At 44.0% G+C, this 22,184-nt stretch overlaps 1 protein-coding gene across 2 annotated transcripts in view; it reads right to left on the reverse strand.

The window, feature by feature from the left end:
- The window catches only part of Lyzl4 (lysozyme like 4), a 72,215-nt gene that overhangs the window by 24,368 nt on the left and 25,663 nt on the right, over positions 1 to 22,184 (reverse strand). The window contains exons 3-4 of one of the 2 annotated variants that reach the window (XR_009226072.1): positions 6,932 to 7,461; positions 4,618 to 4,725 (exon numbers count right to left, since the gene is read on the reverse strand). The gene's annotated coding sequence lies outside the window, so the exon portion shown is untranslated. The remainder of the gene's footprint in view (positions 1 to 4,617; positions 4,726 to 6,931; positions 7,462 to 22,184) is intronic. The other variant, XR_006850274.2, reaches the window with a different exon arrangement.

The following is a 22,184-nucleotide window of genomic DNA, read 5'->3' on the forward strand; positions in this document are numbered from 1 at the left end:
TGCCTTCTGCCAACCTTTTTATGTGTGTCTTCCATGAGCCTGGATGTAAGGCAGTAATTCCTCTGCTCCCACACCAGGCTGGGATTCAGAGGACTCTATGTAATGCACACCGCACAGCTATCTCTTTTCAGGGTCTTGCTATTTCCAACAGATCAACACCATAAGTGGTGCCAATCTGCTTTGATACTCTAGAAACCTATTTAGGGACTCCTGTGTCCTTCCTCCTCCATGGGGTTTGGGAGACAGAGTCCCTTGTGGCAGATTATCATGGTTACAAATTCTTTGACATTTCTCTCCATAAAGTAAGATTTATGTACCCTTCTCTTGAACATGGGTGGGCTTTGTGGCTGCTTTGAACAACAGAAAATGGAGAAGGAACACTGTTAACTTGCATCTATTGCTGGACCCAGACCTAGAAATCTAGCAGTTTCCTGCTCCTTAAAACAGTCTCCCTGAGCCATCATATGAGAAGACCAGGCACCCCAAGTCCATCCTCATGGTGAGGCCATGCACAGGGGCACCAGTCCTCAGCCCCAGCTAAGCCCAGACTTCCAGTCATGCTGTGATGTGAGTGAAGCCATCGGGGGGCCATCCAGGTCAGCCATTCACCAGCTAAATACTCCTGCTCAACCCCAGTTCATACCACATGGAGCAGAAGAATCACCCGGCTGAGCCCTACCTAAATTCTTAGCCCACAAAATTGTGAGATATAATAAAATGGTGGTTGTTTTAAGCTGCTGCCCTTTCTCAGCAAAAAAAAATCACTGTCTCCTCTCTTCTTCTCCACCTTTACTCATACCTCACTCAATGAACCTTTCCTGGATGGGGGGCAAGGCAGGATGAAGAAGAGAACTGCAATCTTTTATTCATCAGGTAGTGCTTCCAATTACTCAGGCATGAGTTCCTCTCACGTCCTGGTTTGGCTTTTGAGAGGCCAAGAAGGACATATGGCCTTCCTGGCTCAACTGGGAGTGGGATTGGAGATTGTGAAAGGAAACGTGAGACAACATTTAATGATCATACTGCCACCCACAGTATTTTACTGATGTTAGCCATCCACATCCAAAACACTGATGTTACAAAGAACTTAGTACTGGAGAATGAGGTGATCAGCACAACCTACAAGGCTGAGTGGCAGGGCTTGAACTTCAGACCCAGGGATTCTAACTTCCAGCCCTAGGCTCCTTTGCCAAGTCTTCCAGAAATGTGAGTGCCCAGGGATTGCAGCTTGATGCTAAATTATCCACCTTAAAAATATAATTCACTCTTATTGAAAGCATAAACTGGTTTCATGCCTAATCTAAGAGAAATCAGTTTGTATCCTCCAAGCCAAAAAAAAAAAAAAAGATGTACAAAAATGTTCATAATTAATTTATTCACAATTGCCAAAAACTGGAAACAACACAAATGTCCATTAGCAGAATGGATAAACAGACTAGTACCAGGAATACTACTCAGTGATGAAAAAGAATCAACTATCAAGTTTGCAATAAAATCATTTTACTCTCAAATATTTAAACTTGAGCAAACATATACCAACATACACACACACACACACACAAGAGCACATACTATACAATGACATTAATAGGAAGCTCAGGGACAGGCAGCAGTAATCTATAGGGACAGAAGACCACTGGACTGGAAGGATTGATTAGAAAGAGGCATGAGAGAACATTCTTAAATGATGGAAGTTTTCTGTTTCTTGGTATATGCATATGTGAGAATTCATAAAGCTTAAAATTTTAAAATCTTACCATATATAATAGACCTCAATTTTAAAAATAAATAAATAAATAAATATATATATATATATATATATATATCATACCAACACATACATATACACACCCCATATGTATACATTAAATATGTTTATGTATGTCTAAAATAAAAATATATGTAATATCTTGCATATGTATTACAGTTTCCAAATCTAACTTGAGAAATTATTCTTTGGACTGTTTTCCTCAAACCAGTCTCCTTTATTTTCATTCCACTTTAATTTTATTAATATGATCCTATTATTTGCAAAAACAAAAAGTGCTTTTTAAGCTTTTTGTATTTTCTAAATGGTGGACTTACTGAGGATCATATTTCTCCTCTCAGAAGCACCAGTCATCAAAAGCCCTTTCTGCCTAGAAACACTGTACTGTCCCTCCAAGGTCTAGCTGTTTCCCCAGGATCCAGCAGGAGGGGGAAATGTCCTTTCTGCTCTCAAACCTCTGCATGGTTCAGACCCCTAAGATTTCACACATGCTGTTCCCTACACCTCGAGGAGTCTTCCTTCAAAACCCAACAGTCCTTCTTGCTATCCTCCCGATATGGTTTGGATGGAGATGTCCCCCAAAAGCTCTGGTTAGTGCAAGACTATTCAGAGGTGAGATGATTAGATGAGAAGAGCTATAAGCTCTGATCCATCCTAGTTTGAATGGCCTGACTGGGTGGTAACTGTAGGCAAGTGGGGTGTGGCTGGAGGAGGTGGATCACTGGGGGACGTGCCTTGGAAGCCTTTAATCTTTGAGGCTTCTCTCTGCTTCCAGACCTCAATCGTGAGCTGAGCAGCTTTTCTCCACTGGCCCCTTCCGCCATAATGTGCTGCCTCCTCTTGGGCCCGGAACCATGAAGTTGGCTGTCTATGGACTCAAATTAACTTTCCCTCCTCTAAGCTGTTCTTGTTGGGTATATCGGTCACAGTGATGCAAAAGCTGACTAAAACCTTCTCCCTATCTTATCTGCTTGTCAGGGCCTGGGTGGCAGCATGCTTCCAGTGAGTTCTGCTCCTTAATCTTTACCTCTATGACTGTCTCCCGCTCCCACGTGCCTGCAAGGGCTCGGCACCCCGTTCCTAACACAGTGCCCAGTGAGCCGTGGGGGTTCAACCTGTTAGAAGAGGACCCCAATTGGATACATAAATCCTTAGATTCAAATGCAGCACAACTGTTTTATAGTGTTTTCATTATTAAAAAAAAAAAAAAGTCAAATCTCCAACGTTGCAAAATGAATCTGGAGTTTGAGGAAACAAAATGTCCACAAAAATCAAAGTGCTATGAGCACAAGTGTGTGAATGGGAAAAGCCTCTCCTTTCCATGGAAACTAATTGCCCCCAGTGGGCTGATGGCAAATCATGAGTAATGAAGGTGCCAGAATTATTTATAAAGATTTGGCTCCTGTGGCTTTAATAAATTTATCATGAAGTGCCCTAAGCTCAGCTCCAGAGGGAGCCTATTGCTTCTGTGATCACAATTTGAGACACACTTTAAGGGTTCTGGGTTTCAGAAACATTAAATGCCTTTGTGTGTGTGTGTGTGTGTGTGTGTGTACACAAAAGCATAAAATCTTCGAAAAAGTGGAGAACTGACAATTAGGAAATATGTCTTCTCAGGGCTGTGGCTCCATGAAAGCTCTATTTTAAACCCCACTCACTTTTCCTCCCTGCAACCTCTAGGTATGTTAGAAAGTCCCAATAAGACCTGCTTTTGTGGATTTAAATACAACCTTCCAAGCTAGGTAGACACCAGGAGGGCATTTGTGATTTTTAGGGATAAACAGGTAAAAATCTCAGGTAAAAGCCTCAACTCCACCCAGAATTCATGTCCCCAGAGGTTTCTCCAAACCACCTGCCTTCCTGTAAGCCCCGCCTCCAGCCCTCCAGGGCTCTCCTTAAGTGTATAAATGTCTTTGGTAAATAAGATGAGGGAAACCAGACCAGACTGTCCCTGGAGGCAGCTACCTACCATCTGAGCAGCTCTGGCGCCTCCCCAGGGCAGCTCTCTGGGTGGGCAAAGTTGTCAACAGGACTTCTAGTAACATCTTTCCATAAGTCTATGGAGAACAGGATCTTGCTACCTTGTGATTCTATTCGACTATAAAGAGCAGAACTCAATTCTCTGCATCCTGAAGCCCAATATCAGGCAGTAGGAACAGAAGAAACCCCAAGCAGGTGCATGGTCTTGGTGCCTGTGTAGTAGGATGTTAAAATGGAGCCTCTCCGGCCTCAGTCCTGAGGATACTTCCCCATCCCTGTTAAGTAGCATGGGAGTTTGAGGCACAGCGTCCCACAGGCAGACCTATCAAGAAAGTGGTCACCCTCAACTGGATCTTTCCACCAGATCAGTACGGAAAGAGAGAGGATTTAAGGAGGGATTTCTTGGAGGAGGCTGAACTGGCCCCTTGAAGGATTAGGTGGGCTACCTGCATTGACCTGGGCTAGACAGAGATCATCTTGAGGCTCTATGAGTTATGCAGCACCATGGCCTAGTCTCACTCTCACTTAGGAAATCAAGACTCTCCCTCTCTCTCTCTCTCTCTCTCTCTCTCTCTCTCTCTCTCTCTCTCTCTGTGTGTGTGTGTGTGTGTGTGTGTCCGTCCTGTGGACCTGATGTGGGTGAGGGCCATAAATAGCAGGCCTCTGGGCAAACCCAGGACCGTGGCATACTGATGGTGCCACTGCCAGTCAACGCTTGTATCCTGCCTCCATCTACTTAGGCTTAGTGGAGTCCCAAGCAGTAGCTTGAATGAAAAAAGGTGGGAGGGGGCAGGAGAGCAGAAGCCACCCCTCCTTCCCTAGGGAAGGCTGCTGGCAATCACAGGCCTCAGCAGGGAGAGAAATCTCACCTTCCAGTGATGTGGTCATCACGTCCTTCTAGTCCTTCCTTTTGGTGCTTTGACATCTTGCAGCCTTGCTCACCCTCGAGGGACCACTCTTTCAGGGCTAGCCAACTCCTAGAGGTGGTTTAAAAGAAAGTCAACTTGGCTTTGAGCATGGCATTCATATGCAAACCAACCAATCCAAAGCCCATTACCCCACTAACATCTTTATCAAGTTCTCAAACTCTGGGCCATTGTCCACCCTCTCTGATCACCAGGCAACTAGGGACAGCCCCTGTACCTCAGAGCCTGCTGAAATTATTTGGACTAGTCAATCCTAAACCTGTATACCCTGCGGCCTTGGGACAGAAATAGGCAGGAATTACTAATGGGTGAGTTTCTTTTGGGGATGGAGAAAATGGTCTAAAATTAATTGTGGTGATCGATGTACAACTGTGTGACTATATTAAAAACTACTAAACTGTACATTTTAAATAAGGGAATTATTTGACTATGAATTATACATCAGTTAAGCCATAATAACCTACCAGACATGAGGCTTTGGGCAGTTGTTTAACCTCTCAAAGCCTCAGTGTCTTCCTCTATACAATGAAGATATACGTGCCTACTGCATATGTTTGTTGTAAGTGATATTGGAAAGACAAACATGTGTGGTGGGAACAGAACAAGAGGTTAAGGAAAGGATTCTATAAAATGGCCCTCTGTGCTGAATCCCACATGCTTTCTTTTCCAAGAAGCAGTTTGCCCGTAACACTGCCTGGCCTAAGTGAACAGGATATGTCCCATTCCTCAGCAAACTACAGGTTGTCTGCAGGAGAGATGCAGGCCCAAAATGATGTCAATAAGAGGAACCCAGAAGACCCATAGACTCTGGAACTCAGGAAGATAAGGATAATTCTTCCTAACCATAAAATCTGTAAGAATTTATGGTTAAGAGTCCAACTAGAACTGGTCAGCATGGGCCAAGGTAACCTAGAATTGTCATGACAGAGGGGACTTGAAAGTTTGATGTCATCCTGATGTCAGTCAAAAGTCAAAAGGTGAACCTGGGCAGGACTCTCCGGAAACTTCTCTAGAATCCCCAATCAATTGGAGTGCAGATGAGACATGAGAGGACCCACTCTCTCATTGACAGTGTCCCGTTTCCCAAACAAACTCATGCCTGTTACTCTGAGTGACATGTCTGGAATCTTTCTGACTTGATCACAAGAATTAGGGCTTGAAGGGGAGGGGTTATCTGTGTTGCCTCAATTACCCAGAAAGCGCTGGGGATGTGGCTCAAGCGGTAGCGCACTCGCCTGGCATGCGTGCGGCCCAGGTTCGAGCCTCAGCACCACATACAATTACCCAGAAAGCATCAGCTCTGTGACATAAGGATTGAATAAGATCCCAAGTAGGAATTACTTAATAAATGTATTAAAGCACAAGATAGATACCCAAGTGGATGCCAACAGAAATGTTAATAGTGGTGAATGATGTGCTTTGCTTAGCCTCAGAGGTCTTCTCGTCACTCTATATTTGATAGTGTCAAAGTGCTGGGTTGCAGTGGTGAGCGTCAGGACAAGCCCTGCCCTCATGGAGCTTATACTCCAGTGGGACAAGAAATAATAAGCAGACAGACTTGATAGACATCAGAGAGGAACAGGCGGGGCAAGGCAGACCACTTTCATGTTTTGCATATTTAGCATTTACATAAGATTATGTTTCTGGAGCAGAAAAAATATTTGATATTTACAATAGGTAGAAAAATAAATAAGATTTTTTTTGGAACCTACAATTCTCAAGGCTGAAATAACATGTTTCAAAAACCCACTATGTTTCCAAGACATTCCAAGCTCCACATTGGGGTATACAGGGCATCTCAGGCACAAATACGTTCTTTCCAAGTTTAATGTGACTTAAAACAGGCCCCTCTCCCAAGCCCCGTGAAATCAAATTTCCTATCCCTTCTAGTGGAAAGTATCCTCCCTAGCAAACGCAGTCCCAACTAGTCAAGATTCGTGCTGCTAATAGGGCCTCACGTCTCTCTGATTCAGTTTGGATCTTTTGAGAATGCCTTGATTAAATTTGGATCTTCCAAAAATGTCAGCGGCTTTGAATCAGGAAGTGTGAATTCATAGCTAGTCTGCCAAGTGTAGGACGCTTCTCTTCGTCACACATTCACTTTCTTCAGTGACTAACACAAATGGGTACATTTTTAGCCTGATGGCTGAAAAGAAAACCAATGGCCAGAATTAAGCGCCCATTTCCCTTGGTCTCACAGGTTCACCGTGCTATGTAGGTAACGTCATGCCAGGTCTCTTCAGTCCCCTGGACACACCTGCAGAGGCCAGGCTATGAGTTCCAAGCTCATTCAGCAGCTGCTCAGGCAGGAAGACGCGGGGGCACTGCAGCTACATCTGCCGGAAGGTGTGCTTGGCCACTTCAAAGCACTAAGGTTCCAAAGTCTCCATAGTCTCCTGTCTCTGCTCAGCTCAGTCCTGATCACATAGCAGATGGATGGGCTGGGATTCTCTCAGATGCCCACGTATTTGGCACAGATTTACAACACAGGCACAACGACAGTCCCCCTCTGGGAAGCCACATAAACTGCTGATTGCTAAATTTTCTGGCAGATCATGGGCATGGGAGAGGGAGATGTGAACAGCCCAGGTAACCTGTCCTTTAATAGTCTGACAAATGCAACAAGGAGCATCCCAGTGGCCATGGAAACAAAGGGTCTGGATAGGAATAAGGCCAGACTGCTGGAGATTTAAAGGAGCCCCTCTGTGTGTCGTTGGGGAACACGTGGAAACATTTGCTGCATTTGCTTATGCATCCTGATTCTTCTTCTGCCCCGGCAGCTGAGACCTAAGGAATGGGAGAAGGAGGGAGTCAAAACTTTGGCTCAACTTTAAATTTCAAAAGTCAACTTTGCATATTATATTGTACACTATGAAATTGCTAGAAGAGAAGAAGATTTTGAATGTTCTCATCAAAAAGAAAAGATAAATGTTCAAGATGACAGATACCCTAACTATCTCGAGTAGCACAAAATATATAATTGGACTGAAACATCACACTGCACACTATAAAGATGTACAATTATTATCTGTCAATTTAAAAAAAATTTTTTTTTGGTACTAGGGATTGAACCCAGGGGTACTTAACCACTGAGCCACCTCCCCAGCCCTTTTTCATTTTTTATTTTGAGAAAGGGTTTCTCCAAGTTGCTTAGGGCCCCCACTGAGTTGCTAAGGCTTATTTTGAACTTGCAATCCTCCTTCCTTAGCCTCCTCAACCACTGGAATTACAGGTGTGCACCAATACATCTGGCAATTTTTTTTTTAATTTTAAAGTCCTGCTTGAGTTTAAGTATCCAAAGGAGTCAGGACATGAAATCTAGAAACTTTGAAGACCCAAGATATAGGTTAGTACCAATTCTCTCCACTCCAGTGGTGAAAAAGGTTCACAAAGCAGAGATGAGAAGAGGCACTAGAAAGCTAAGGGGCCACATGAGAGACAGCCACCGGGAGTCCCTTAAAAACAGACCTACCCCCTAACCCACCCATCAGATGGAAACTGCAGGGGATGAAGGATATGTCAGAGATCCCAAACAGATATGGGGGAGAGGGTTCCACACCTAGAGTTGGCAGATAAAATGCAACATTTGGGACACGGGTCTACTAAAACATTATTTGTTGTTGACAAGAAACTCAAATTTAACTGGATAGCCTGTATTTTTATTTGGTAAATCTGACAGCCCTACTTACCCCACTCCCTGGGGGAACTAAAACACCTCCCCACCCTCAGCATAGTAAAGACAAGGGAGGGCTGCAGGGCACGGCATCTAGGACATTCTCAGAGAGCATCACCACCCCATGGCCACTGGCAGGAGAAGGAAACTGCTCTGCACCTCAGAGAGAGTCCAACTCCATTTCTGGACTAGGTCTCAGAAGTCAGATGGGGAGAGACAGCAGTCACATGCAGGAAGAAAGCCTTTGGGGTCAGGAGGTTGACCTTCTCATCAGACGGCACCAATGGGGACAGTAATATCCTGCAGATTGTGTTGCACATGCTGGCGTGTGAGTGCACATACACACACATACACAATGTGCTTCTGTCTGCACAAAAACAATAAGAGCACTTAAGGAGCACTTGCTGTCTACCAGGGACCGTTCCCAGAATCTTATGCTTATTGTTTTCTAAATGCACTATATTTTCCTTTGTCCTCCAATCCTTGCCACAACCTTACAAGGTAGGTGTTTGTTTTTATTTCTATTTTCCTGATGAAGAAACAGAGACAAAGAAGTTAGTGAGTGTCCCAGACTCACCTTGCTGGCAGGTGGCAGGTGTGAGACCAGCTGTCTGGTTACCTAAGGAGTCTGTACTCTTAGCCTCTACAATCTACAGGCCATGCATAGCCTTTAGGGTCGGGAGTGACTGTAACAGAAAACCCTAATTAGCATTGGCTAAAACATAGAGATTTTTATTCCATTGTGTTAAAAATACATTCCAGAGGTGGGCAAGTCAGGACTGGTGTGACCGCTCTAAACTGTTCCTTCCAGAATTCCCTCTGCCATCACTAGATGACTATCAGACTTGTGGTCCAAGAGGAGCCTCAGCCAGGCTGGGGGTATAGCTCAGTTGGTAGAGTGCCTGCCTCATGTGCATAAGGCCCTGGGTTCAATCCCCACAAAAAAATAAGAAGAGCCTCAGCCACCACTAGCCTGAGAGAAATGCAGGAACACACTAGGATATACAAGAGGAGATTAGACAATGAGTTTTAGACCCTCAAGATGGGCCCCAAAGAAGAGCGCTGGCCCCTGAAGCAAGCTAACAGTCCCTCCCTCGCAAGTGCCCCCACCTCTAAGAAGCCAGGCTGCAGGGACCCTGTCAACTAGAGTAGAGGAACTCGCAGGGGTGCTGGGAACTGTTTTGCAGATGACTCTTCCAATCACCTTAGGACCTCAGGTCCTGAGCTCAGGAAAGCTGACAAGGCTTTGGGGTGACTTGATGACGAAGCATCCCACTGCATTTCTTCTGATTTTACTGTCTTCCTCAGAAAACAGTCTGCCACAAGTGACTGCAACATGGGAACACAGTGTAATGACTACTGGAGTTAGAAGTGGTGTGATGGCCAAATAGTTAGGCTGGGGGGCTCTGAAGCCAGCTCACTGGGTTCTAATCCCAGCTCTGCCTCATATTAGCTGGGTGACATTGGACCTCTCTGTGACAGTTTCTTCATCTGAAAAATAAGGATGATAATAGGATGTGCTTCACAGGATTTTCTGAGGAGCAAAATAATTCATATATGTAAAGATCTCAGAGAAAACCTGAATCATAATAAACCCTCAATAAATTATGATCCCCGGAGGTTGAGGGTTAGCTTGAACTCTGCCGCAGTGACCCAATTCTTAGTCTGAGATGATCAGTGATTCAAACACACTATAGGGGAGGTAGGGGAAGTATAAATCCAGCCTCTTGCCCAAGGCCTGGAGTCTCTAAGTGGCAAAACAGTAAGTTCCACTCTACTGAGTGGTTCCAGAACCTGGGCTCCATTCTGACCTCCTCCTCTCTGCACCTCAGGAAAACTCACTAGCTGGGCGTCAGGAACATGGCGCCACTGCCACCTGGTGGTGACACTGCACATGGCCTGTGATTGAGACTCATCCTGACGCAACCTCACAGTTGGGGACATCTCAGCACAGAGGAGCATCACAGAGTGGTCTGACCAATGGAACACCATGGCTCCCAAAGCCTCCCTGGAAACATTGTCCCCAGAGGGCTTGGGCTTCCCACGACTAGGGGGCTGCTCCTTGGAAGAAAGGACCTTTGAGATCAATGCTCACCAAGGTCTGCGTGTGTCACCAACACATCAGTGTGTTAGCTGTTTTCCAGAAGAAACCAGCTCCTGGGCTGGGATGTAGCTCAGTGGCAAAACATTTGCCTCACATTCGCAAAGCCTGGGGTAAAAACTAAGAAAAAAAAAACAGATGAACAGCTCTTGCACCAAAAAAAAAAGAAAGGCCAAGAGAATGGGTCCCAGACAGGCAGGTTTTAAAGAAGATGTAATAGAAAGGCTGGAAGTACTGGACCTCACCCAGGAGGTCAGCTTTGGGTTAGGGCACTGAAGTGACAGCCCCATTATACATTATAATTTTCTCCAAAAAAAAACAAAAAAATAAAATAAAATAAAAATTAAAAAAAAAATTTTCTCCACTGGGCCGGGTTTTTTTTTGTTGTTGTTGTTGTTGTTGTTTTACCAACTCCCAAACTTAGGTGGAAAAATGTGGGTGGGAATCTTTAAGGAGAACTATAAAGTCCTCTTGTGCTCTGAATGTTCTGACCTGTCTAGCCTCATGTCACCTCTGCCCACCTCACACCCTAGGAAGCTTCAAACTTTAGATGAACAGTTATCACTCAGCTCATATTACAAACCTGTTTCTGGAAAATGTCCTTCGCCCCCTATCGGCCCTATGGTATCTACTCTGAGCCCTTTCCACATTGTGCCCTATGTGACTGGCATCCCTGGAGCACAACCCCATAGATTGTCACATGAATGATGCTTCTGGGGGCTTCAGCCAAGCTCTTGCCATTCCCACTACCACCCACACAAGCCAGTGAGTGAGCTTGGCCTCCAGACCCTAGTTGGTCGGTTTGATGTAGGCTCCCAAATCAAGTGGGGTTCACCAGAGAGCTCCTACCCTTGAAAGATGAAATTGATTTGAGAGATCTCAAGCCAGATTGTCCAGGATCTCAAACAGAGGAGGTACAGGTGGCTGCCCTAATCTGTATGTGGTGGGGACCCAGGCCAGCTCCCCTCCACCAGGGTGGGTGCATCCATCCCTCTCCATGTGTTGCGTTGTTGCTAACATGCCAACGGCACTCCTTCTGTGGAACATCTCCATCTTCACAGAGGTCACTAGTCCCCATCCTGCCAACGTACACCCTGCCAACAGCTGGAGAGGGACCACAGGCCAGTCCTGGAGACACAACAACTCTGGGGTAGATTTACAGCTCAAAGGCCCCACTACCAATGCTGGATCTAGCCACATAACTCACGCAAACTCACTTCTTCCCTATCATGCCTCTGTCCATCACAGGCTTCTCCTGAATACCCACCCCAACAGATGGCCCCAATCCAGGGAGTCTCAGGGCCTTCTTCTAGAGGACCTGCTTACCACCTGGAGCCAGTCGGTGGGGAGAAAGTGACAATGACTTCCTACCGGACCAAACTTTAGAGAGGCTCCTCGGTGCTGTCTTTTCAAGGAGACCTCAACATTGGCCTATTAAAAATTAGACTCCTCAAAACAATTTCGCCCACCTCCGCGCCCAAACACTTGAACACTAACATAGTTTCTAACAGCTCAAGGCCTTCTCTAGGATGACCCTAGTGCCCTCGCAGTGCACACCCAAGGAAGCTGAACGGTGCAAGGAGAATTTACTCTTTGTTCCAGGCAAAGCCTGGTAATAGACAAGCCCTGAACACTGCAACCTTACAGCAATAACTTTAGAAAACTCACAGTTTTAAATCCTTTCTCTCCCCCTCTAAAGTGTAGATCTTCAATCACCTAGCTCTCAAGAACACAAGAGAAATTCCCTCTCCCCACCCCCCCCACCCCGCACCCCCTTCCTCATCAGAACAATGAAAGCTCATTAGGGCTTACATGTGCCAGATGCTTATGCTATTTTCTGGAATTGCAATGATAAACATGAGTAAAGTCTTTACTCTTATTTTAGGATTTAAAACTCTAGTGAAGGAGATATCCATATGAACACAAATTTTTATCATAGTATTTTTGATGTTAATATGAAGGTTTATACTAGGGGCAAGTAGAGAACAATCAATAGAGTACCCTGAATTTTTTTTTCAGATTTCCTTTATTTCCAGTGTTTACATGAGTAAGTTCACCACAGTAAGTAGATCTAACATCACCTCCCCATCCGCACCCACTCACCTCTCAAAAGGTGACACTATATACCACTGATGCTTGCCCCCTTCAATCCCCATGGGCCCATCTACCAATCAAACATCAATGACCTCATTGGGATCCGTTGGGGTGTGTAGTGAGAACTCCAATAGATGGAGTCAGGCTGGTACCCTTCTGTGGTATCTTCACTTAAGACTGGCTAATGTAGTACCACTTCCCAAGAATTTCAAAAGAAGAAAGTGTCCACTTACATCAGATTTTGAAAAAAAAAAAATCAAGTAGGACATAGCCCAAAAATTAACCATTGGATAGAGCAACGAGGAGGTCATAGAGACCTTGACTCCAGAAGTTTGAGGGCAGTAATGGAGATAAAATCCTGAATGAAGTTGTGCAAGAGAGATTCAAAAGAAAAATTTGGAAAGTATTAGCAGAGAGAAGTCTGTAGGAATTTCTGTAAAGAGATCAGAAATGGTATAATAAATATAAAGGAAATTAATATCAAAAATGATCTTTAACTCCATGTATATATAATATGTCAAAATACATTCTACAGTCATGTATATCTAAAGAGAGCAAAAATTTAAAAATTTAAATATTATTATTATTATTATTATTATTTGGTACCAGGCTTGAACTCAGGAGCTCTTAACCCCTGAGCCACATCTCCAGCCCTTTTTGTATTTTATTTACAGACACGGTCTCACTGAGTTGCTTAGGGCCTTGCTAATTTGCTGAGGCTGCCTTTGAACTCACGATCCTCCTGCCTCCGCCTCCTGAGCCCTGGGATTATAGCTAAATATGAACTTTAAGGCCAAAAAAAAAAATAGCAAAAGTTTTGGATGCTGATGAAAAAGATTCATAAGGAAGAGGAAATGGATGACACATGAAGGAAAAGAAAGAACTACTGACGCAGTACTTTTTAGAAGGCAAGGCCCTATGGAATCTAGTGTCTGTGTGAGGGGTTGGCACGTGATAAGAACATGGACTGCTCATTGCTGGTAACAAGAAAGAAGCTAGAACACATGGGCTTAGATGCAAACAGATGTGTTTGTGGAAATGGGATTGGAATCTGTGGAAGTTTTCTGATTACGCAAACTTTGAGTGAAATATGAAGTGAGGTCACAAGCTGAGAGTGAAAATAAGAAGACGTTTGAGGTTTGAGGAGAGATGACACATGCAGTCGGGAGAGGGGTGAACTCGGCAACATAGTAGCCCCTGGTTGTGCATATTTCCCAGCCACATACAGCTATGTGGGCAATGTGGGCACAGACACATGGTACGTGGTCAGGTGGATTTGATCAGGGTTGTGGTTTAGCTTTGTGCAGGCACTGAAGCAAGGGAGGGTCAAGGGAGTTAAGGGTATCTGCCAGGGAATGATTCTAAAGAATGATCATGGAAATAAAAAAGCTGGGTAAGGTTGGACGCAAAGACATAAAGGGTAAGTGAAAGACAAAAAGATGGCCAGATCCATGGATTGAATATCCTGATGAGATTAACAACATGTTGGTCTTGGGGTGTTGAAAGGTGTGAGCATAAAAGTTAGCAGATGGTGTGGTCAGAAAATGGGATGTTGACTTTCAGATCATGTGGGAGTGGCAACTTTGTGTAATGACAAAATCTGGGGTGTGAAGACAGTAGTGAATGGCAAAGGTTGGATTGAGAACAAGTTTTTTTTTGGAAGAGAGGAGGTCAAGGAACTGATAGACTAAATATTGCAAGGTTGTTCCATGATTCAGGTGAAAAGTCCACAAATTACCTTAAGGAGTATTCTTCAGGGTTTGTTTCCAATGTCTAGGTCCCAGACCAGATCATTATACAGGGTCAGAGCCAGAGCTAGTTTTCAAGCTTTCACTCTAAGGTCTAAGTTCGTGTGACATTTCCACATTCAAAATTCTATTTGGTTAGATATTGAAACAGAACATTGGATCTGGACTTTAGCTTTGGACATTGAACCAGAACCTGAACTTCAGACCTAGACCTGGCCCTGGCCCTTGAGTCTGGACATGGACATGGAATTTTCAAGGTCCTTGGAACTGACCTTATATGTGGAACATGTACCTGGAACTGGATTGGGGATTTATGTGGGAAAATTTTGTAGTGAATGTGGACTTTGGATCTGATCCTCAAACTCTAAATTTTGGACCTGAGTCTCAAACCTTGGACATGGATATTAGACTTGGAACTCAAATAAATATGGACTTTAGACCTGGATATTAGAAATGAACTTTGTATCTTGTCTCTGAAGCCCAGATATTTATTTTGAATTTTGACCTTAGATCTAGATCTTATATCTACATCCTGAGCCTGAACTGGATCCTAACTTTGGATCATGAGTCCCTCTAAAACTGGAACAAGACAGGATGCCCCCTTTTACCACTTCTATCTAACATATTTCTTGAAACACTGGCCTGAGAAATTAGATTAAAGATATTAAAGGGATACATATAAGAAAAGAAGAACTTAAATCAGCACTATTTGCTGATGATATGATTCTATACCTAGAAGACCCAAAAAGCTCCACCAGAAAACTTCTAGAACTAGTAAATGAATTCAGCAAAATAGCAGGATATAAAATCAACACCCATAAATCAAAGGCATTTCTGTATATCAGTGACAATTCCTCAGAAAAGGAAACAAGGGGAAACTACCCCATTTACAATAGCCTCAAAAATAAAATACTTGAGAATCAATGTAACAAAAGAGGTGAGAGATCTGTATGATGAAAACTACAGAACCCTAAAGAAAGAAATCAAAGAAGACCTTAGAAGATGGAAAGATCTACCTCGCTCTTGGATAGGCAGAATTAATATTATCAAAAGCACTATACACTGTAGTCAAACTAATGACTACAGAATCTTGGAGCTTGCTTTGAACTCACATTAGTAGTCTTTGCTATGAAATTCACTTTGATATTTCCTTTGATTATTATTAACAACTTTTCCTACCTCTTAACATTAAACTTAATTTATTTTTACATTTAAAGTGTTTTCTTGTAGGCTTATTTTTTATAAAGTTTGACAATTTCTGCCTTTTAATTGTGGTACTTAGACCATTAACATTTAATGTGATTTTAGGTATAGTTGGGCTTCTATTTGCTTAATCTGTGCCTTGTTCTTTTTTCCCACCATTTTTCGTATTACATATATTTTATGACTTAATATTTATCTCTTTGTTTCATTATTTTTACATTTGCTTTGAGATTTAGATTATTTCTTTAACTTGCCTTCTAGTAATATGATGCCACTTAACACATAAAATAGAATCTTACAACAGAATGGAAGTGTGAGGAGCTTGGGAAACCATTCCACAGAGAAATACCTATTAAATGGATTTAAATGATCAAAGATAATCATTCAAAGTCTCTGAATACTGAAGAGCTTACAATAAATTGTAAAGCATTTATTTAACAAAATGGATGAGAATGCAGTAAATAAAGTTTTGGGGTGAATAATGTTTATCCTGCATAATGGAAGCAGAGGCTATGACTAGAACCCAGGTAATCCTCATGGGCTTCTCTGCCATGTTCAATGTAAAAGTTCATAGTAAGACCACAACATCACCATGCAGCAGAGAAAGAAAGGCTCAGATACCTCAGGGATGAAGCCCAGACCACTCCACAGATTAAAACTCATCTACAAGGCTGTTTAGGGCCATGGGAACATGGGATTGGTATTGAAAACATGAAGGCATAAATGACCACTATGGCTATTACAGAAATAGACACCACCAATATTTTCTTCACTGTAGAATCTTGAACATCAAATTTCATTTGGATTTATTTGGGAGCTAAAGTCTAACTTAGTATTAGACGTAGAAGATAGATTTGGACTTTGAACCTAGGCCATGGACTGTGACCTTACTCTCATGCATGGTTCTAGACCTTAGATCTTCATAGTGAACTGGAATTTGACTCATTGGACTTAACCATGGACTTAGACTTTGGAAACTGAATATTAAAACTTGGTCTCAGCTCTGTATATGAATCTTAGACCTGTAACTTAGACCTGGCTTTGAACTGCATGTAGGACCTGGCCTCAGGAATGAAACTTTGCTCTAGAATTGGACCATGAAACTTAGTTTTAGACTTTTACATATACTTTATCATTGGACCAGACATTGCATCTAGACCTTGGACATGAACCTTAAACTTGGATATAGATTTTGGACTTGGATATTGGACCTTGCTTTGAACTCACATTAGATCTGAACCTCAGGCCTAGAACTTGGATTAGAACCCTGGACATAGACCTGGACCTAGACTTAGAAATTTAAAAAATGAAATTCAAACCTACAACTTAAACCTCAGATATGAACCTCCATATTTCCATGTAGAATAAATCATAATAGACACAAACATTATCTAAGCAAAAGTCTAAAAAAAAAATACTCATTCTTCCCAATTACATTGATAAATCCTAGCAGGATTTGTGAAAATGAGCTAAGACTCACATAGAGTTCTCACAACTTCCCATTGCAAGTCAGAGTGAAAGTGAATCAAAATGGTATTTGTGTAGAGTCCATGTTTACACATTGTTAACAGAAGTATATTCTTATTGCAAGTTAGAGTCAATTAAGATGAGTCAGATAAGTGTCAGGAAAGATAGTTCTCCAAAATGTATTAACAAGATCAGCCTCATACACTATTCTCAAAAGTATGTTTTACTTCAAGTTAAATGAAATCAGCTGCACTTGTAAAACAAGAAAGAAAAGTTCAGAATCAGAATCAAAAGTCCCAATTTTGATTCCAACATTAAAGTCCAGATACAAAATAAAAGTAAAAGACCTAAGTCTGTATCTAGTTTCCATATCTAAGGTCTTCCCAGTATCCAAGCCAAAATAAAATCCAAGATCCAGGTCCACAGTGTAGATATAAGATCCAAAGATCATGTCTAAAGTGCAGGTCCAGGTCTTAGATTAGAGTTCCTAATCCAATGTTCAAAATCAAGATCCAGGTCTAGGGCAGAATTCCATGTTCCAGGTCCCAGGGCAAAGGACAGATATAGGAACAAGGTCTCTCTCCTCCCTGGCCTTGAAGTAAGCAGTTTGCTCCACCAAGCACTCCCCTCCCCATCACTGCCTTCTAGCACACTCACTAGAGGCCCAAAGCTATGGTTCTGCCCAATCTTGAACTAGAACCTCCAAAACTATGAGCTAAAATAAATCTTTTCTCTTCATAAGTTAATTATCTCAGGTATATAATGATAGTGACAGAAAGCTGATTAGTAGCAATGGCTCCGGGGCAGCCTTCAGCCCAGCCCTCAGTCACCCTGCAGGCACCACCCCTTCCTCCACATGCTCAAAGTCCTGAGTCCTGATTCCCTGACCAGATATGTCCTATTAACAAGCAAGGGTATGCCCTCCCCCCCACCCCCTCCCACACTGCCAATAGGTCAAAGACCCAAAATAATCTATAGATGGCATAACTGGGGTTCATCTGAACAGACCCGTCACCCTTCCCCTTCTCTCTTCCTCCTCTCCTCTTTCTTCTTCCCTTAAACACTATCATTTCATAGTGAGGACATTAAGGTTCACAAAGAGCAGAGGCTGAACCAGTAGCACTATCTGGATTGCCAGAGCCAGCACACAATGCAGCCCTCAGAAGAGCCTTGCGCTGGAGTAACAGCACCACATTGGGATTCGCCAGCCCTGGCTTTCAACAGGCTGCTCACTCTCATTTGGAGCGAGTCACTATGGCCATCAGATTCCAGTTGATGTACCTCAGACCTGGCCCCAGGGAGGGCTATGGGCCATGGCATGTTCTTCCCCCCCCCCCCCCCGCACCCTGCATATCACCACTCTGTAGACCCAGGGCTGAAGCATTCTCCAACAGTGAAAACCTCCTTTTTAATGATTTCAACTCCCCTACCCAAATAAAAATTCACCATCTCCATGATCAAACAGACTATCTACATTGGGAAGTCCTTTCTATCATTCTATGGTCTGATAAAGACATAAATTTTTTGCTTCATGACATTCTAAGTGGAATTTCATATTTCTTTATTTTTTAAAATTCAGATTCACTCTTATCCTGACTCAAGCTTACCCACTGAAATGGGTGAGAAATTTTATAATAGTCAGTGTCTTGAGTCAGGATCCGCAGAAGCAGAGCCTATGACAACTTTTATTGAGGGAAGGACTCAGGAGAAGAGGACTAGGGGCAAGCAAGATGGGATGCAGAAAGGAGATGAACAAGGATGGTCTCAATCAGACGACTTCAGACTAACCCCACAGAGTCATTCCCACTTGGAGGCAAGGAGTCAGACTTTTTATCCCTGTGTCAATTGGACTTCAGTCCTAAATTATGGGGAGATGGTGGGGGCAGGTTGACACCACCCACCCACCCCAGGGTGATGTGGCTCCCACAGGTAGTGGGCAATTCTCCAGAGCAGGCAGAAGCTGAGAGCTGTTAGCACCACATTTACAGCAGCTGCAATGGGTGGTCCACCTGGTAAGCAGCATCTGAGTGTGGCAACACACTGCCCATTGCAGTTGATGTTCAAGGTTCTGCTTCTTGGACCATCCAATACGTGGGATCACCCAGCCCCATGGATGCAGGAAAAAATCTAAGCCTGAAAGCATTCACTTCTGGACTTCACATAGACCCAATGGCCTCACTCCCTTGGGACCCAGCCAGTGCCTTAGGTTCAGGTAACAACACCTCTTAGAAGCACCCCAACCTTTCTCAGACCCCCCCAGGAAACCAATACTTTTCTGGAATCCGGTCCACCAACCCCCCACCCTACTCTCAAAGCAAAGTCTTCACCCTCTCTGTTCCTGTACAATCCAGCTTTGTCCTGTTTCCTCTAGGAGCCAGGTTACAGGTGTCTAAGAGGCAGCCCTCCCAGGCAGCCTCCCCTCTCCCACTCTGGAATACAAAGAGGTTGTTGACTCTTCCCTGGCAGGGAGGAGTGCCCAGACTTTGGAACAAGGCTGCTGGGATGGTGGGTTTGCCATTCACTCCTTCCGGATGGGTGTTTAGCAGCTAGAAACAACACCTCATCCTGTGACACACCTAAATCGCTTCTGCTGCTTCCTGCCAGTTCCCTCAGGCCATTGTGCAACTTCAGGCCTTGTGAGCATGTGAACTAGGTGGAGGTCAGGACACCTGCCCTTCAGGTCTGAGTGTGTGTGTGTGCCATTGTCCAGTGCTGGCCTCAGCCCACAGTCCTGAGAGGAGGCCAGGATCTGGCTAGTCTTCAATATCACCACATCAGAGCAAAGATTGGTATTCCTGGTGAAAAGGGGCCCTTGCCACCTCCACAGAAAGTTTAGCCATCCAACAGGGCAGCAGGGTTTGGTGGAGCTCTAAGTCCAAGAGTTCTCTGTGCACCAGGCCATTAGATGACCCAGAACATGCCCTGCTCTGGCTCAAACAGCCAGCAGAGAACCTTCCTGTGGGAATCTGGGTTTTGTGGATATATCCTGGGTCCCTACACCTCTAGAGAGGCTGTCAGAAATGGGGAAAGAACTCCAAATTCCATCCCAGTCACACTCTGTGTACTTGTCTGGCTTGTGGGTCATCTTTGGGTTTCAGCTTCCTCAAAGGTGTGCAGAAAAATCTACCCCACCAATATAGGGATTGCTTCTTATCTCTAACACATACCAGCATAGGGATCACCTCTTATTTCTGTTTACTTATTTTTATGTGGTGCTAAGGAGTGAACCCGGAGCCTCACATGTGTGAGTCAAGAGATCTGCCCCGGAGCTCCAACCCCAGCCTGAATCACTTATTTCTAATATGTATGTCATCTGTTAGTATCATCTTTCTATCCTATGCCTCCATAGAATGCAGGCTGGGAGGTTAAACCTTCCTCCTAATCATCATTGGTCTGAAGACCCAAGTCCTCCTCAAAGCAGAGACACCTGGAAATTCCAGAAGGCAATTGTCCTCCTGAGTCCCAAGATCCCCCAGATCTCTCAGCTGTATCTCACTGCCCAAGGATGATGCAAAAAAACGCAAATTATACATATTGGCCCTAAAGTCTGTGACATTGCAGCATGGGAGAGGGTTGAGGGCTGTGGGAACGCTCTGCCCTAATGCACTATATGACCTACCCCAAGTCCCTCATCTCTTCCAGACTCAATTTCCCCATCCATTTAATAGACAACAGAGCCTAGAGCCCAGACTCTCCTTAACATCTGCTCCATTTGTTCCCTGCTTGGAAGTTTACTCCTCTGCCCACACTGTACTTTTCTCATGCCGCAGAGAAAATCAGACCATTCTCCCCCTTCTTTCAGGCAGTCCTGCAATCTCATCATTAAGGAACAATGACCAGGCCCAGAAGCAGCCTCATCTATGAAGATCTGGCCCAGAAGAAATCATGCTCTCTTCTTTTTGAGCCCAAAGTGGGAGTGGGATTGAGCAGCGCCTATATAGCCAGCAATTCCTGCCTTTATCCCAGATAAGCAGAGGGACTTTGCTGAGAATGAAAAATAAACCCCTGCTGTTCCCTATTTCCTTCTGCCCCCAATGCAACCACTCTGCTTCATGGAGAGAACCCAGGGTCTTGATAACTGTGGACTCACTACAGCTTCTGAAAAGACAGTGTCTGAAAACAAATTGATCATTTCTCATTGTTCAATTTTTAAAATCCCAGACCTTTTCTAGCATGTCCTCAGAGCTCTATTCTCAAACCTGAACTGAGAACAAGCCCTGACCTTGATCTAGACTCAGACCTAACAGTGTTGAGGCTGGGATCCCAAAAGAAATCTGAACCCAGTGAGACAGGGTGTTTACAAAAATAACGCTGTTGCACAAATGATGAAATAATTGTCATACTAGACAGATGAAGTGAGAATTAGGAGCAATGACAGGGAGCTTTTTGGAAAACTCAATGGGCTGGATTGTCTTATTTACTGTCTTACCTGATATAGGGGCTGACATGGATTAGATGCTCAGGAAGTATGGAGCAGAGGGAGCAAGATTGATCTTGAAATTTAGCAAGAGCCTTTGAGACAAAAGAAGAAATGTGCAGAAATAGAGTTGAAGCCTGGGGTGGCCTCACCTCGCTTCCTGGTGTTAATGCCTTATCATCCTCTCCCCTTGAATGTAGGCAGTGCATGTGACTTGCTTCTAACCAATGGAATACAGGAAAGAGGGCAAGGTGTGCACGGGGGACTATGTAACCATGATTGCATGCGTATATTGCATAAAACTGTAGTGCCCATCCTGCTTGTGTTTCCCTTCCTACTAGCATTGAGGAAGCAAGCAGCCATGTTGAAGAAGCCCACAAGACAAGGAGCTCAGGGTCCTCCTGCAGCAGCCTCCAGCAACGAGCAAGAAAACGAGGTCCTTAGTCCTGCAGCCACCCAGAACTTAACTCCATCAACAACTCCATGAGCTTGGAAGCAGATCCTTCCCCAGCAGAGCCTCAGATGAGACCCCAGTCTTGATGGCACCTTGGCTGCAGCCTCATGAGACCCTGAAGTAGAAGGCCTGCTTGAACCATGCTCAGACTTTCAATCCACAGAAACTGCAAGAGAATAGATGGTTGTTTCGAGTCAATAAGTTAGTGGTCATCTGTTACACAACAGTAGATAATAATAATACAGGTCATTGGAAATAGATGAAGGTGGCTGTCAAGTGTCAAACTAATGGGCAGAAGTCGGGGCAGGGCATGGTGTGAAGTAAATGATAATGGCTACCTTTGGCTGAGCACC

The sequence above is a fragment of the Marmota monax genome, unplaced genomic scaffold (assembly GCF_021218885.2).
Source record: "Marmota monax isolate L192 unplaced genomic scaffold, Marmota_monax_Labrador192_F-V1.1 WCK01_AAM20220418_F8-fsc00021, whole genome shotgun sequence".
Classification (NCBI taxonomy): Eukaryota; Metazoa; Chordata; class Mammalia; order Rodentia; family Sciuridae; genus Marmota; species Marmota monax.